Here is a 12,894-nt window from a genome sequence, read left to right on the forward strand (position 1 = left end):
TCATGAACTCCTGCAACTTTTCAGCGCATGCATTCAGAGATTGTTCAGCCATTCAAATGATTCAGGGACCCTGAGGGAGGACATTTTAGAATTTAAGGATTAGGCAGCTGAAGACATGGCACATTGAAGGAATGAAATCAGGAACATGCAAACAACCATAATTGGAAGAGTGTGGCGATATTAGAGAGTTGCAGGGTGGGAAAAGGTCATAGAGGGGTGATGGTAACAAATGCTTGGAAAACAAGGGTGAGAATTTTAAAATGCCAACTGGTACTGAAGTGGAAGCTGATTTTTGGTCAGCAAGAGGTGTTAGAAAATACAAGTTAGGATATGGGCATCAGAGTTTTGGATGAAATCAAGTTTATAGAGGGTGGATGATGGGAGCCTGGCCAACAGAACATTGGAATAGCCATATCTGGAGCGAACAAAGACATGGATAAGTGCTCCAGCAGTTGGTAAGTGAATACAGGGACTGAAATGGGCAGTGGAATAGACTTGGAAGTAGGCTGTCTTGGTGATTAAGTGGATATGCGGCAGGAAGCTCATCTCAGGTTCAAATAAGAATACAAGAGATTGGTGGCCATGTGGAGTTCACTGCCTATGTTGGCGCCTGAGGCTGAAATACTCAATTCATTTAAAAGGTACTGGGATCTGAACATGAAGTGTTGGCTTTGTTTGTCGGCTGGCACAAATATGATGGGCTGAATAGCATTGTTCTGTTCGGTAACTTTTCAATGATTCTACGGTTAAACCACATTTGGATGTGGTCACTTCGTGTTATTTTAACATAGATATTTGGCATTATTAATGCTTTTGGAGTATTAATGCTTCCAGTAATATAGTGGATGAATGACTTTAATATAGCATCATTTCAAGACATAGGACATCTTGTTCTTGAGTATAGCTAATGTTTAGTTTGGAAAACACTTAGATTTGTAGAATTATAGAAAGAGGCCATTTGGCCCATTGAGCCAGCACAGACAACAATCCATCCAGGCCTTAACCCAGTAACCCCACATTTTTACCTGCTATTCCCCTGACACTAAGGGTCAAGTTAGCATGGCCAACCAACGTAACCTGCACATCTTTGGACTGCGGGAGGAAACTGAAGCACCTGGAGAAAATCTATGCAGACATAGGGAGAATGTGCAAGCTCCACATAGACCGTGAACTAAGGCTGGAATTGAACACAGATCACTGGCGCTGCGAGGCAGCAGTGCTAACCACTGTGCCACTTCATTTTCTTAACAGTCTTGTTATTGAACATCATTATATCAGTATTGGTTTCAGGGTTGCATTGCTTGATGGTTTTGAGCGATTGAAGAAATGTCAGGCATCCAAACCTTCTAATGAAGAACAGTTGCTTTGTTCTTTTACCTCCAGGTTACTGTTGAATAACACAGTATATGTAACTGGGAAAAATATCTCTACTCTTCTTTCAATGAAATGGTGTTTATCCATCGGACCAGTGTTTTCAGACGCCCTTGACTATGGAATCCATATCTAATACTTTAGCAATATGAATAAGAACATGCTAAAACGGTCACCTTGGAAGATTTCTTTTAATGAGGTAAACCTGATGAATTAATATAAATGTTACATGATATAAATGAGAAAGGTGAGGTGGAAAGTGGCTTTGTAAGTGCATTACATTCCACATGACATGCAGAGCTGAAAAGTGCCAGAAAAATTTCAAGGAGATAGTTTGAGCCTCCTGCAGACCAGTAATTCTGAATCACTGAGCCATTCAGTTTCACTGGGGAGAGAGAAACAGAGCTAACGTTTCAGGTCGGTGACCATTGAGAACTGGAAGATGTTAAAGAAATAACAGGTTTTAAACAAGTACAGAGGCAGAGAAAAGGGGGGAGGAAAGCAAAGGGAAAGGCAGAAGGTCTTGTCAGATAGGGTGGAGGGTAGATATGCTAAAATGATGGTGAAATTAAATGCCATGCAGAAGGATATGGTAACAGGACAGTAAAGAAACACAACTGGTAATAACTCCTGAGAGGTGACAAAGATGGTCACATTGCCACACTGCTCATTTTTTTCTCATACTGGAATGCAGCTGCATATTTCATATACCTGACCTTCCGGCTCAGGTCTCCCTAGAAAAGTGCAGTGCAGCCAGTTCCCGAGGCCTTCCATGCAGAGTCTGAGGAATGGAAGCCACATACACACACACGGCACCCCCTGTCTTGCAGCGCTCATTGCGAGAAGGCAGTTACATTAAAAGTTCCCAGCCACTTTGAGAAGCCAGCAAGGAGATAAGTGTACAAGGTAAATGGGATGGATGGAGGATGGGGGTGTGTTGGGTGTGGTGCAGGGACAGGGTCATGGGGTAAGGTGGGAGGTTCGGGGGGGGGGGGGGGGGCGTCAGTCAGTTGGAAGAGTAATTGTGGGGAGGCGGAAGGGTGGGGGAGTAATCAAGGCTCGAAAGGTTAGTTGTGGGAGTGAGGGACAGTCAGGCTGTGGGATAGATAAAGTCATAGAGGTTTACAGCGTGGAAACAGGCCCTTCAGTCCAACTTGTCCACGTCGCTTTTTTTAAACCCCAAAGCTAGTCTCAATTGCCCACATTTGGCCTATATCCCTCTATATCCATCTTACCTATGTAACTGTCTAAATGCCTTTTAAACGACAAAATTGTACCATCTCTACCTCTGTCAGCTTGTTTGAGACACTCACCACCCTCTGTGTGAAAAAATTGCCCCTCTGGACACTTTTGCATTTCTCCACTTTCACCTTAAACCTATGCCCTCCAGTTTTAGATTCTGCTATCTTTGGGAAAAGATATTGACTATCTAGCTGATTTATGCGCCTCATTATTTTATAGACCTCTGTAAGTTCACCCCTCAGCCTTCTATGCTCCAGAGAAAAAAGTCCCAGTCTATCTAACCGCTCCTTATAACTCATGATGGATAGGGAGCTTCCAGGGGTTTGGGAAAGTAGTCCTTGTCCTAACAAAAGGCTATTTCTGAACCATTTCTGAAAGACGTGCTGATTAGGTGTATTAGCCATGCTAGATTCCCCCTCACTGTACCCGAACAGGTGCCAGAATGTGGCGACTGGGGGATTTTCATTGCAATGTTGACGTAGGCCGACTTGTGACAATAATAAATAAACTTTAAACTGTGAAAAGGCTGTCTACTTGAAAGTATAAATCTGTTTCTCTCTCCACAGATGCTGAGTATTTCCAGCATTTCCTGTTTTCATTCCAGATTTCAAATCGGCATTATTTAGCTTTTGTTCAGTCCAACCATTTCCTTAAACATGTGACAATTAGCTGGGGAGGTGTTGAACGGATCTCCTCTTTTCCCACTCATCATTTGGCAGTGACAATTTTTAAAAAATGGATATACTTGCCAATTATGGGCTGTGACCATAAAAACATGATCAAATGGTTGAGTTACCCGAAATATGTAAAATAATACAAATGCTCTGTCACACACACATGAATTACAGAGCAGGGTGGAGTGTGGGTTGGAGGAAGTCAGGGAGGAGGGTGGCACAGGTCGGAGGGGGAATAGAGTAAGTCATTCTGAGTCTGGTAAATTTGTAAGTGTATATGGCTATTGAAGTTTGGTGATGACTAGTTTCAGGCTCAACTCAGTGTTCCTGCTGCTTTCAGCATCAAGGCAGTTTAAAGTTGTAGACAAACGATTTATCTGTTCTTCTGAGGCTGAGTTCTCTTTGAAATCTTTGTCTGTGGCATTTGGATAGTCAAAACGTCCAAGTTGAATGGAGAGAGAAAAGGAGGATAAGGAACTCATTCAGAGTCTGTTCCTTCAGTGCCTCAGTTGCTTATCCTGTCCTGTGAAGAAAGCAGGTGCTTTAAACACAGAGGAAAATTTTCCTGTCCCACGCACCATGGGATTCATAGCGGTGGGGTGGGGGGAGGACCATGCAAAGACCTCATGTGGGATTGTCCAATTTTGGGGCGAGCATGGCTGGAAAATCCCACCCACAAATTTTGGCTTGTCACATGCCTGTTCCTACCCAATTGCCCAGTGATCAATGTATGATTATGACTGGCGTACACTAATTATCTTAATTAGATCACGGCTGGGAATTCAATAGTTTGTCTCTAACTAGTTAAATACCCAGGTGACTGTCTGGATGTTTTGTTAATTGGTTAGATGGGCCCATTCATCGTCTTTCAAGACAACTGTTCCTTGTGTGGCTATGCAGACATGTACGGAATGCAAATGGTACAGAGGTACAAATGTGCAGCCATCCTTTACTGTGATCTAAAGTCAATGGAATGTAGCTTTAGTCTTCTGCAAGAAAAAATAAGAGTTTCCAGCCAGTGAATTCTAAATTATTTTTTGATATAAAGCATGGTTTCACAATAACCATCTTGCACTATTGTCGAAATCTATTCTGATTAGAGTAAACCTATATTTTGCTTTGTTAAATACGATCATGTTCACAATTGAGTTTCACTGCATTGTATTTAACTTCACCTGCTATTATCTGCTACAAATGTCGATCCTTGATATGTCTCAAGTGAGTGGTCACAGCCTCAGTCATGATGAAGCACACCAAGGAATGTGGCATGAATTCACTAAACATGTTTGCACACACTGCTTCGCAGTATTCAATTCCTTTTCAAGTCCCTTTCACGCAGCAATGGAGGGAAAATCTAAGGGAGTATCTGCCTGAGACACTTTCAAGTAACTTGTGATTAATTTACATAGCCACTGGCTGTAAATGATTTATCATCCATCATGCTTCTTCTCCAGGCTGTTAGACTGCACAAGGATGTACAGGACAAGAGAAAGAAAAGGCAACAGAAAAAGCTTTATCAAAGAACACTTCAGCTTTGCATAATAAAGAACGATCCCAGGATTGGTCTACAGGGATAACTTGTTACATAGGATTTTAAATAGGAAAAATATACGTAATTACATGAAAAATTTGATTGGATATTTTGTCCCTGTTCTTTCATAGTTTCCGATCTCACTCTCTAATGCCACCCGATCCCTCACTCCACCCGAGTTTGGCTTCATTTGTGACATTTACTTGAAGATTGAGTGGAGTATTGACAGGAGGTTGCTGTGACTAACAGAGCTCAAGGTTTCCTAACTGGGCATTTCCAATTGGTGCACAGGGCAGGGATTTAGATTTTTGGATCATTGGGATCTTTTCTGGGGAAAGGCTGACCTGTTAAAGAGGGACAGCTTATATCTGAAGTGGAGGGAGACTTACATCCTAGCGGGGAGATTTGCTAGAGCCACTTGGTGGGGGTAGGGGGGTGGTGGTGGTGGTGGTGGTTTCAATTAGTTTGACCGGGGAGTCTGGATCCAAAGCAGTAGGGAGGCAGAAGAGAAGTTTGTGGACAGCACTGAAGTCAAAAAGAGCACATTAGGTAGTAAAGACAGTGTCAATTACCCTAGCACCAGACAGATTGGGCAAAAGCAAGACAGAGAGTAAGGGAAGTCCAGATTAAACTACATTTACTTCAATACAAGAGGCCTGATGGGCAAGGCAGATGAATTCAGAGCATGGATGTGTATGTGGGATTGGGATATTATAACAATTACTGAAACATGGCTAAGGGAGGGACAGGACTGGCAGCTCAATGTTTCAGGATACAGATGCATAGGAAAGATAGAACAGGAAGTAAGAGAGGAGAGGATGTTGCACTTTTGATTAGGGAAAACATCACAGCCATACTGAGAGGGGATATATCCGAGGGTTCGGCCACTGAGTCTATATGGGTAGAACTGAGAAATAAGAAGGGGGAAGTCACTTTGATAGGGTCGTACTATAGGCCCCCAAGTAGTCAGCGGGAAATTGAAGAGCAAATATGTAAGGAGATTACAGATAATTCCAAGAAAAATATGTAATAGTCAGAGATTTTAGCTTTCCCAGCATTGACTGGGACAGCCATAGTATTAGAGGGTTGGATGGAGAGGAATTTGTTCAGTGTGTTCAGGAGGAAATTCTCATTCAGCATGTGGATGGCCCAACTAGAGAGGAGGCAAAATTTGACCTCCTCTTGGGAAATAAGGAAGAGCAGGTGACAGAAGTGTTAGTGAGGGATCCCTTTGAAAGCAGTGACCATAATTCTATTGGTTTTAAGATAACTATGGAGAATGATAGGTCTGGCCCAAAAGTTAAAATTCTAAATTGGGGCAAGACCAATTTTGATGACATCAGGCAGGAACTTTCAGAAGTTAATTGGGGGAGTCTGTGGGAAGGCAAAGGGGTGTCAGGTAAGTGGCACACTTTCAAAAGTGAGTTAACTAGGGTTCAGGGTAAACACATTTTTATTAGAGTGAAGGGCAAGGCTGGCAGATGTAGATAACTTTGGGACATTGAGGCCCTGGTCAAGAAGAAGAAATAGGCACATGACTTGCATAGGTGGCTGGGATCAAGTGAATCTCTTGAAAGTATAGGAGGTGTAGGAGTAGAATTAAGAGAGAAATCAGGAGAGCAAAAAGGGGACGTGAGATTGTTTTGGCAGATAAGGCAAAGGAGAATCCAAAGAACTTCTACAAATACATAAAGGGCAAAAGAGTAACTCGGGAGAGAGTAGGGCCTCTTAAGTATCAACGAGGTCATCAGTGCACAGATCCACAAGAGATGGGTGAGATCCTAAAAGAATATTTCTCATTAGTATTTACTATTGAGAAAAGCATGGATGTTAGAGGACTTGGGGAAATAAATGGTGATGTCTTGAGGAATGTACGTATTTCAGAGAAGAAGGTGCTGGAAGTCTTAAAGCGCATCAAGGTAGATAAATCCCCAGGACCTGATGAATTGTATTCCAGGACATTGTGGGAGGCTAAGGAGGAAATTGTGCATCTCCTAGCCGAGATACTTGAATCATCAATAGTCAGGGGTGAGGTGCCTGAATATTGGAGAATGGCAAATGTTGCACCTTTGTTTAAAAATGGCTGCAGGGAAAAGCCTCGGAACTACAGGCCAGTGAGCCTCACATCTGTAGTGGGTAAATTGTTGGAAGGTATTTTGAGAGATAGGATCTACAGGCATTTAGAGATACAAGGACTGATTAGGGATAGTCAGTGTGGCTTTGTGAGTGGAAAATCATGTCTAACAAAATTTAATTGAGTTTTTGAAGGGGTAACAAGAAGGTAGCCGAGGGCAATACTGTTGATGTTGTCTACATGGGCTTTATCAAGGCCTTTGACAAGGTACCTCATGGTAGGTTGTTGCATGAGATTAAATCCCACGGGATTCAGTGTGAGGTATCTAAATGGATACAAAATTGGCTTCTTAACAGAAGCCACAGGATGTTTGTAATGGCTGTTTATCAAACTGGAGGCCTGTGATCACTCAGGGATCAGTGCTGGGTCCACTGTTGTTTGTCATTTATATTAATGATTTGGATGAGAATATAGAGGGCATGGTTAGTAAGTTTGCAGATAACACCAAGGTTGGTGGCATAGTGGACAGTGAAAAAAGTTATCTCCAATTGCAACAGGATCTTGACCAATTGGGCCAATAGGCTGACAAATAGCAGATGGAGTTTAATTTAGATAAATGCGAGGTGATGTATTTTGGTAGATTGAACCAGGGCAGGACTTACTCAGTTAGTGGTAGGGTGTTGGGGAGAGTTACAAAACAGAGAGATCTAGGTGTACATGTTGATAGCTCCTTGAAAGTGAAGTCACAAGTGGACAGAGTGGTGAAGAAGGCATTTGGCATACTTGATTTCATTGGTTAGAACATTGAATACAGGATTTGGGACATCTTGTTGAAGTTGGACAAGACATTGGTAAGGCCGCATTTGGAGTACTCTGTACAGTTCTGGTCACCCTATTACAGAAAGGATATTATTAAACTAGAAAGAGTGCAGAAAAGATTTACTAGGATGCTACTGGGACTTGATGGTTTGAGTTATAAGGAGAGGCTGGATAGACTAGGTCTTTTTTCTCTGGAGTGTAAGAGGCTGAGGGATGACCTTATAGAGGTCTATAAAATAATGAGGGGCATAGATAAGAAAGCTAGTCAACATCTTTTCCCAAAGGTAGTGGAGTCTGAAACTAGAGGGCATAGGTTTATGGTGATAGGGGAGAGATACGAGGGGCCAGAGGGGCAATTTTTCACACAGAGGGTGGTGATTGTCTGGAGCAAGCTGCCAGAGGTAGTATTAAGGCAGGTACAATTTTGTCTCTTAAAAACCATTTAGATAATTATATGGATAAAATAGATATAGTGGGATATGGGCCAAATGTGGGCAATTGTGATTAGCTTCGGGTTTTAAAAAAGAGAGTGGCATGGACAAGTTGGGCGGAAGGGCCTGTTACCATGCTGTAAACCTTTATGACTCTATGACTCCATTAGTTTGTAAGTAGGTCATAGGTGAGGAGCCTGATGTGGATTTCAGTGAGATAACCTTGAGGATTCCAGCATGAACACCATCCTGCATCATCATTTTCGAACATCAGCATTTTGAAAATATCAGTGTAATTAGGGTCATGAAACACGAGCATGCCTTCATTCCTGTGGGAGCTATCTGCATTTAACTTAGAGATTCCTCTGTTGGGGATCTTAAGAAGTTATTTCAAATTATAATCTTTCTGTTGCCACCTGGAATGCAAACTGCTTAAGTGAAGATCTTCTGCATAGCTTAATATGTTTTCTGAAGTGTACATACATGTATTATGAGCATAATAAAAAAGAGTATAAATAAGCAGCAATACAATGTATTTTACCTGAGTTCGCTTGTTTTCCTTCAAATAATTTTGATAGATAACTGGACAGAAGCTACTACAAGCTAAAGAACAATATTCCTTTGCATAGCTGACTGCATCTCAGGATATTAGATATATTGAATAAGATTAGACTGCACAATCGAAGTCATTTCAATGTATACTGGTTATTCTTCTTCTCATTTTTATTACCATGAGTGTAGTGGTAGTAAAATGTCTACTTGATGCATATTGGCTATGTTATTTTGCGCAAGTTATAATTGTCTATTGCATTCCAACTTTATACATTGCAACTTATACCATGTTATCTCCTACTTATTGCATAAGCTTGTTATTTTCCAATTATTGTTATTTGCACTGCCTTTATTTGCCAATTTTATACTACAATAAGGCATTTAATATAGCATTGCTCGAACTAAGTTTGATAAAAGAAAACTATGCTAAACCATGTAATGTAGAATGTACTATTTGTAGCTAATGTCCAAATAATGCCAGAAATTTAGTTGGTGTTAATTAGTTGAAGCTCTGCTCAATCAAAATTCAATTATTTTTTGGCCAGGGAAGGTTGTGGTTTGACAAGTGTTTCAGGTCAGAGGCATTTGGAATTCAATAACACATTTTCTTTCTTTAAGTATGATAGCTAACATCAATCAAAGTTGGACTCCTTTGACAATAGAGTATTTTCAATTGCCCTATACATTGATTTTCTCTCCTTTATTATTATCACTACCATTATTTTATCATTATTCCTAGATATCCTTGATGCCTTGCAGCCTGAGTTTTCACACAAGATATTCTCCTTGGCTTTGTTGATTATTCCTTTAGACCAATCCAATACACCTTGCACACTGGTCTATGCCTTCACCTGCTCAATGTCTAGATAAACATAGTGAAGCTCAAGAGGCACTGCACTCTTGCTTACAGAAGAAGAAGTGACACTCCGAAAGCTTGTACTACCAAATAAACTTGTTTGACTTTAATCTGGGATTGTGAGACTTCTTACTGTGCTTACTGGAGTACACCAAACACCATCACGTGGGTTAATTAAAGGCAGAATGCTTGATAGTTTCTCATGGACAAATGACCAGAGTTTATTCTACCAGATGTAAATATATAGAAGGATTGCTCCTGCCTTGAACGATCAGTATTTTATGTTAATCTGGTCACCCCAATACAGGAAGGATGTATAAACAAAAAACACTGGGAAAGGTGCAATGAGGATTGTAGCAAGATATGTAGGGTTACAGTTCTGAATAAAGATTTGAACATAAGAACATAAGAAATAGGAGCAGGAGTAGGCCATCTAGCCCCTCGAGCCTGCCCCGCCATTCAGTAAGATCATGGCTGATCTAAAGTGGCTCAGTTCTGCTTTCCCGCCTTCTTCCCATAACCCCTAATTCCCTTGCCTACCAAAAACCTATCTACCCGCGTCTTACATATATTTAGCGAGGTAGCCTCCACCACTTCAACGGGCAGAGAATTCCAGAGATTCACCACCCTTTGAGTGAAGAAGTTCCTCCTCAACTCTGTTCTAAACAGCTCCCCCCTTATCTTGAGGCTGTGCCCTCTAGTCCTGCTGTCCTTTCTGAGCGGGAAGAACCTCTCCACCTCTACCCTATCCATCCATCCATCCATTTGGGAAGTTAACATTTTTATTACTGGATTGAGGTACTTTTTTATAATCCTTTCATGGGAAGTGGGCATTGCTGGCAAGACCAGTATTTGTTGTCCATTTCTAATGACCTGTTGCCAGCAATTATGAGTCACACCAAACAGAGTAAGGACAGCAGATTTTGTCCCCTAAAGGACTGAACTAGAAGGGTTCTAACAACAACTGAGGATAGTTGTTGTGGTCACCAATACTGAGACTTGTTTGAGATTCTAGATTGTATTAACTGAATTTGAATTTCACCAACTGCCATGGTGGGATTTGAACCCATGACCCAAGAGCATTAGCCTGAGTTGCTGAATTACCAGTCCAGAGATATCACTACATCACTGCATCACTATCTCCCCAAAAGGTTACAAAGGATAATAATAAAGTAAACAGTTTTTACAGGTCAGAGAGGCAGTAATTGAAAGGGCATACATTTAAGGCAATTGCAAAGTTAAATTGGAGGTTAGAAAATATCTTCCTCACATACAACACAGTGACTTTCTCCGAGCAAGCCATCCACTGAAACAGAGTTCATAAATCCTTTTCAAAGTGAATTAGATTCTTGGTTGAAATAAAGGAGTTATTACTGGAGTGTACTAACACATGTTCATTGTGTGGCAAAAGGCAGAGATCAGGAAACTTCAGACAAATCATTAACCAAACTTCATTCTGCCAAATGTAAATGCATAAAAGGATAGCTCCTGCCTTGGAAGATATCAGTCTGTTGTGGTAATTCTGGGGACAAGTGTGACTGTGAGTTAGATTAGTTGTTACAAGTCAAGAACAACAGTGGTGACAATTGATGAGTCTAGTTCATTGTTTCTGCGCTGCAGCATTCTACAGCCTGGGAATTCTTGACATTTTGCACAATAAGCACAGTGGAGTGGGATTACACCCTCCCTCACTTAAACTCAGAGACCTCATGTCAGGTTGTTTGCATTGTCCAAACAGACTGCATCATGTGCAATGATGTGTCAATGGTGGATAAGCCAAGCTGAGCTGATCTGTGTTTGGAGGACAGACTGCAATCCAAGGGAAGGCAAAATACGTCAATTTACATTAATCCTTCGATGGCCATCGGAACTAGTTTGAGATGAGAACATATTTAATCCCATTTGGGATTGATGAATGGTATTATCACTAAACTATTAATCCAGAAACTCAGTTAATGTTCTGGGGACTCAGGTTTGAATCCCACCATGTCAGGTGGTGGAATTTGAGTTCAGTGAAAAAAATCTGGAATTAAAAACCTGCTGAAGCCCATGGAACTGCTGTTGATTTTTGGAGAAATACACTAAAGTTCACTAATATCCTTTCGGGAAGGAAATCTCATGCCCTTACCTGGCCTGACCTACTTGTGACTCCAGAACCACAGCAATGACTTGCAACTAGGAATGGGCGATAAATGTTGGCTCAGCCAATGACATCTATGCCCCATGAGTAAGTAAAACAAACTTACTCTGATAAAGGGTTGGGAGCCTTTAGAAGAGTCTTAAGGGACTCATCCCAGGTGTTTTTTTTTACTGATGTAAACTCTGTTGAGGTTTCTCAAGGGCATAATGAAAAAGAATCTCTTATGAATAACTGTGAATTCTCCATGCCTGTTGGCATTGGGAAGTGTGAAGCAAGTGGAAAATCGGCATATTGGATCAGGATTGTCTGGTGCACATAAAATGGAATCCTGTGTCCCTATGCTGCGACGAGGCTGGATGGTCTTGGGGATGGAACACACGACATCCACCTTCCAGGGCTTCCGTGACCAGCGGGCACTGCGAGGCCTGGAATAAACCATCACTCCTGGGACTGGCATCTTAATTTAATTAGTTAAGTTTCCTTATTTTAATTGCAGTGCACCCAGCAAGGGCTGTCACCCCAATCATTCCTGTTTAATTTAGTGATTACTGTGTACTATTAAAAGAGTAAAATGTCATCTTTGTTAAACTGGGATTTGACCCAAAGTCTATCTCTTCACTTCTAGGTAGAAATGAGACTTACACCAAGCATAGCATCAGGAATATTATGGTCTGCTACACCAATTAAACTCACAAAGTTCTTTGGAAAATAAATAACGAATATGATATATAATTGTAAAGCTTCATTCCGGTCAGAGAGTGATTAAAAACCGCTCCGGTCTTACTTTTACTCAGTGACATCATCTGACATATTTGATGGGATGAATGCCTTGGAATCATTCCCAGGTATCCATTCTTTTCTATATAAAATGTAGGAAATATTGCATGTGATTAAGAGAATGAAAATTGCATTCACAGCAGAGATGGAAATGTAACAATAAAGTATATTACTGTGATTCTGGGGCATTGTGTACAGCATACCATGCATACTGATTTTAAGGAAGGAATGTTAAGCAGTAAATTAAGTGCAGTAGGATTTGAAAAGATTAATAAAACCTTTAAACTAAAATCCATTCTTCAGTTTGAAGCACTCAAACTCTAGATACTTTACAGGTAGATGCTAATGATACTTTATCTGAAGTAAAAGCTTTTAATTCAATACAATTCCTGGTTCACGGTGAGGGGAAAGAAGGATGTCTAATTGC

The sequence above is a fragment of the Carcharhinus amblyrhynchos genome, chromosome 13 (genome assembly GCF_965287045.1).
Source record: "Carcharhinus amblyrhynchos chromosome 13, sCarAmb.v2.hapA, whole genome shotgun sequence".
Taxonomy (NCBI): domain Eukaryota; kingdom Metazoa; phylum Chordata; class Chondrichthyes; order Carcharhiniformes; family Carcharhinidae; genus Carcharhinus; species Carcharhinus amblyrhynchos.